The sequence below is a fragment of the Pinus tabuliformis genome, chromosome 6 (genome assembly GCF_031772625.1).
Source record: "Pinus tabuliformis cultivar Carrire ecotype Pingquan chromosome 6, CPIR1, whole genome shotgun sequence".
Taxonomy (NCBI): Eukaryota; Viridiplantae; Streptophyta; class Pinopsida; order Pinales; family Pinaceae; genus Pinus; species Pinus tabuliformis.
This window is the reverse complement of record NC_142292.1, coordinates 1,204,657,203-1,204,663,066: the sequence shown is the minus strand read 5'-3', so window position 1 is coordinate 1,204,663,066 and position 5,864 is coordinate 1,204,657,203.

The following is a 5,864-nucleotide window of genomic DNA, read 5'->3' as shown; positions in this document are numbered from 1 at the left end:
TCGCGGGGAATCCCCACCTTCCATTGTTGTGGTCAGCTTCGCGCACTCTACTATTTGCAACATGCTACCCTTGTCACTACATTTGGCAATATGTGGTCTAAGACAAGGCAGCAGAATAACCAGTTCACGACGATAGTTCTCCCACTTGTCAGTATGATCATACGCACCTTCCCTTACTATCCTGATTTTTTCGATGAGAAATTCTTCCTTTATTTCATCTTCCAACTTCTTTACCTCCACATCCATCAAAGTGCTTTTCTCCCTTAGCCGTACCTAGTATTTTTCAAGTTTACGAAGTCTAAGGTTTCCCTGTCAGATTTCTTCCTCAAGTCTTATGTTTTCTGTTTCTTGCGACTGTGTGATTCCTTCGTTCCAAGTTTCGAGGATTGTCGTATCTACAGGTGTTGCTATGCACAGACTAGGCTTTGCATGCTCCATAGGGATTACAGGCCCTGCTTCATACTTCATCTTTGGAAGTTCTCACACAATTAGGGTTTTTCACATGGTCCTATAAGCCCATAGAACTACTGGTACGCACAAGTCCCAATCAATGTGCCTCACATGGTGGACCATGTTCAGCACTTCGCACACCTTGTCAAAGGCTTCTCCATGTATAATCTTCAGCACGCTTGGTCTTATCATACTTTGTCGTTCGCGCCCCCGTCGTGCACACTCCTGCTTATTGGTCCTGATTCTGATCGTGAGGACGGTATGCATTCGTGCAAGTTGCTGACCATACACTTGTACCCATCTAGAGAGGTGGGCGCGCAGGCTATTTCATCCATCATACTTGGCTTCCATCTGCAGCTGAGGCTTACCAAACCGTATAAGCATCATTCTTCTGTAGTCATGTCAGTTCTCAAAACTTCTCTGATGCGTACCCCAGCATCTTGTAGGCATACCACGTAGTGCCCATTTCAAAGCATCAAAACGTTGTTGTTCTAGCACCTCTTTTTCAAATTTGTTGAGGAAGTCATCCACTGTTGTCAACCATCATACATGGCAAATCCCTTACCTCTATTGTCACATAGCACAGTGATCTTACCATCATGTTTCAATTGAGCGTGGTTACTTTGTGTAACCGGTTCTACCATCATTCTATTTCCTCATCTGAATCTGATGTGCAGGAGCTCTCGCGCTCCCATGAAATCCTGCCATCCGTAATTGGATTCATCCAATCCTGTTCCTGGGTGGTTATCTTATAGATATAGTCTAGAGCATCGTCGTGTGTTATCACTCAGGTTGTTCCCTTTGACTCCTAAGGGAATACGGCCGAGGTAACCACTAACCAATCTTTTGGCCACAGGTCCTAGCCTACCTGTAACAAGAGAGGGCTCTCTCTTTATGATTTAACTTTGTTTTTTGATGAGGTTTTAGGCTAGTTATGGTGCACAGGGTTTTGTTTTGAATTTGTTGGGATGATGATTTCAGTCAGAACAGGTATGTTTTTGCAGGATGATCTAGGCCATTGGGCATGGAGTCCATGATGTTTAATTGTTGGAAGTGTCTTTTGAGGGAAAAAGTTATGCTACAGAGCCAGATAAGTGTCTATGGAACAAATTTTTGAATCTGTAATTTGATGGGATGAAATCAGGGCGTGAAAGGCAACCAAGGATCTTTCAGTAAGCTGACATGGGAATAGTGGGAACATTACTTAGGAGCATTCAAGAATTCCTAAATAACATTCATATTGATAGAACAAATACAAACATGAGCAATTAAGAATTCATATTTATGATTAATTCTGAAGAAAACATATTTAACAACAGAGACTGAGCATAGGGTGTAGACAAACAATTCCTGTGCTATTCTTTTTCTCTATTGCTAAGCTAGTGAAACACATATATGAGTTAAACAAACATGAAAAGACAAAACATAGTTCAGGATAACTTATTGTTCCATTAGACACCACAGGAATTCTGTAACAGCACGCAGAGCATCATTGAGACATCAAACAATCAAGATATAGTGAACTTTGCCAGCCTTTGCATTAGATCATCTTAAAATATACAATATATTGTCTCAGAGAGAAAATCACCAACCCCAAATACGTTGTAAGGGGAGGTATATATACAAAATTTAGATACAAAAATATCTAGTTGATGAATTAATGGCTCATAAATACTGTGCCAACTCTTGAAGAATTACAGCTAAGAGAGTAAATGTTGTAATAACTGCTTAGTGTATTAGCTGTCCAAAATTGTCAGAAAGTTTTGACTTTGTGACCCACTGAGTCGGTTGGAGCCGTGTTGCCCAAAATCTGCGCGTTTCCTTTGTCTTGGCTTGCTTTCGTAGTATCATGCTGAGTCACTTCTTTTATCCACCCTGCCTGTTGTCTCTATGTTGCTTTTTGACTTTGGTTGACCTGAAGCTGATTAGGATAGATCAAACCGAGTTTATTGAGGCAAAATTTGCAACATTGCTGCCACCAATCTTCCTTGGGAATTTGGTGTCTTCGTATTTTTATCAAAGTTTCATCTGCCTCTGTATACCTGTAAAAATTTGGTGGGACCTCAAACAAGTGATTAATCTCATGCTCAATGTAGAATAAATTTTCAAGCTTGTCGTAGAGGCTCTGCCCTGATGGAGGTCCTGTTTCCTCAGAAGTACTAGTGGATGTTGTGATCTGATTTTCAATAAAATTTGTCATCCTAGTAGCATATTGCTCACGGGTGAGCAGTCTTCTGGTGCTGGTCAATAGGCTGGGCAATCCTTTATCTTGCAATGCTCCCATTCTAAGTTTGTAGTCATCTACCTCAGCCTGCATTTCCTGACATTTTCTTTCTACAGTCTGCACAAAATTTCTAAGGGTCAGCACTTTTTTAACTATTAGAATAGCATTTGTTCTATTGTTGATGTTCAGTGCTGCCAACTCCTCCCTGGTGTGATTATTGAGGAAATGTATCATCCTGTTGGCTTGCTCAGGCTTATTCCCTAGTGCTGTTCTAGCCTTCTGGTTTTCAAATTGTGCTTGGCCTATTAATTCCATCTGTTCATGCACTGTTTTGATTGACTTCCACTGTCTGGTTGTTGGTAAGGTAAATCCCCTCTGCAGACAGAGGCGATCCCACTAGCCTATCACAGAACTAGCCACAAACAAACCACGCTGCTACGCAAGTTCCTAGTTATGCATCAAGGGTGAATCAAGAAGACTAACCTGGAGTCCAACGCTATGATTGAAGCAGAGTTGATATCCTCGCTCCCTTGCTCCAACAAATCATAAACGAACACCTGCACATGCAAAGGAAGAGACAGATACCAACATAGAAACTACCAAGGCACAACTATATTTCAGTCAGAAAGGAAATAAATCAACATATCACCATGACAGATAATGAGATTGGAACTATAATAGCAGTCGCTCATCAATTAATAAACAGGAAAAGTTACAACCATTGTTCTGACGTCGACCCTTCTCCTGGCTGGGTGAGTAACTATATGTGTCTTGACATGCATCTCCTCTCCGGCAGCATAACCTCTCTAGCACTCATTAGCATTCCTCCAAGAACTCAACATCTAACACTCCATGACCAATAATCATCACTACTATAACTCAATCACCAAATCACTAGCATAACACTAACACCAACACTCTCAGCTTGTCCAATGCATAATGACAAGCTTATATAGATGGAGAAGGGAGGAGGATGCAATGAACCTGGACACCTTTCGCGAATTAGCAAAAGCCATAAAGATGGATAAAGCTCGACAAAAGACTGATTTTTTATCCTCAGAAAAGCTCCATGTAATGAAGGAAACAACAGTCGGACGTGCATTAAGGCAAAAAGCATGACTAAATTTGGTTGGCGCGACCGTTGCTCTAAGACAGAGCGCCAATGTTCGCGCCCCCTTTTGAGGATCTCCATCATTGGCGCGGGTAAGATATTGTGGACTTGCGCCAATGGAAAAAGAGCACTTTTTAGGGATGATCTGCAGAAGGTGTCTTCAGGGAACATGGAGAACATACTCAGGGGAACATAATGCAAGTGTTTTTAGACTTTGTCACTTCTTATAACTCCCAGGATGGGTCCTCCAAGGTACGACAAGAGGAGTAATAGGGATGGTGACAAATTACTGTGTAACAGATGCCCCCTAAAGCATGAAGTCGGAGAGGTGGAGAGGGGTGAAATGCTTTACAAGAACACAGTCATAAGAGCACACAAGAGCACATATAGTTACTGCCACCGAGGAACTGTATTAAGAGACATGACTGATAGTTCAATTACATGATGTACATGGTATGGTCACAGCCATCCATAAGAGAGTACATAAATAATCTATATCCATAGTAGGGACGCAGCCATCTGGTTAGGATCAATGGTTTGACTCAGGTATGGTCGCAGCCATCCAGTGAATGAGTCAAGTATCAAGAATCACGCCTAGACAGACACAATCCAGGGTCTTGCGCTCCATCTCGACCCGAACAAGAGTACAGGTCCAAGCATGTGAATATATGAGCTGAAGTCGAACATGCATGAACATCGCCTGATTACCAGTCAATAATGGAAACTGTTAACAGACGCGAGAGGTACCACCAATAATGACAATGGCCCTCAAGGTACTATAGGTACAATCTACGGCGTGTGAATCAATGAGCTGAAGTCGAACTCCCGTAGAATCATTCGATCGGAAGCCAATGATGAAAACCTCACGTCGAACACGAAGAACCTGCCATTGAGGCATGCAGGCTCCAAGGCACCGGAAAGGAGTCTCTAGATCAATTCCCTGGATAATGAGTTGAAGTCGACAGGGAGTGACCTTGATCGAAGGTGGGCCATAATGTTTCCCACATCATCGACACGAGACAGAGAGATGAAGTTGTGAATCAAGATTGTGCGAACTATCAGAAGGAGCTTGTTTTTTCAGAGGTCAACTTCTCTTGAACATATCGGCGGCACATTAACGGAATTGGCAGTATTTGACATCAATGTATCAAAGGTCATTATGACGAAGCAATGAGTGAATGAGAGGTCAAATAGGGTACCCAAATCCATGGAAGCAAGTGAAAGATATGAGATGAAATATCCCCACCCCGGACACGAAAACAAAAAGTGCCATGTTCAAGAGTGACATACTGCCTTTACGGTAATAATTATGGTTCAAAAAAATTTATTTTCCCCCCACCATTTCTGGCGAGTACCCCAGTTATTTTTAACAAGCTTGATGGGGATAGCATATGCTTGTGTTGTGACAAAATCCGATGTCATTAAGTTTTAACGAGTCTGACAAAGGAAGAACTCGGCGTCTTTTCATGTTTAGAGAGTTTGAAAAGACAGCAGAAAAGGAAACTCTAGGGATGTCCTTTTTCGTAAAGTTGTGTCTCTCGGGCCCGAAAAAGTATAAAATAATACCCGAAAGAACCGCCCGATCATTACGATCGAGGAGTACTTTTCATGATTAGTGACTTTGACCTGAAAAAGTAAAAAAGCGGTCAAAACCACGTCGTTTCATAACCACTAACGAGTTTGAAACGACAAAAACTCGGTAATATTTTTATGTTTTAACGGTCGACAAAAAGAACTTAAAACGACTGCCCCTTATCACCATTTAACGAGTCAAGAGGAGGGACTCGGCAATCTTTTCCTCTTTAAATGGTCAGAAAAGAGCTAAAAGCGGACCTCCATTTTTATTTTCTTTAATGAGTCAAAAAGGGAAAAATACTCGGCAATCTTTTCATATTTTACGAGTCAGAAAAGAGCGTAAAGGTGACTCGTCCTGAAGGAACGAGTGGTATAAGGGATAGCAACTGGTTCCGGTAATGGTGGAACTTTACTTGAAACACATAAAGGTTAAGAGGCTGGCTAATAAGACCACTCATCGCTGCGGTTCCTCAGGAAAGGAGAAACAACCAAGTGAAAGCATAT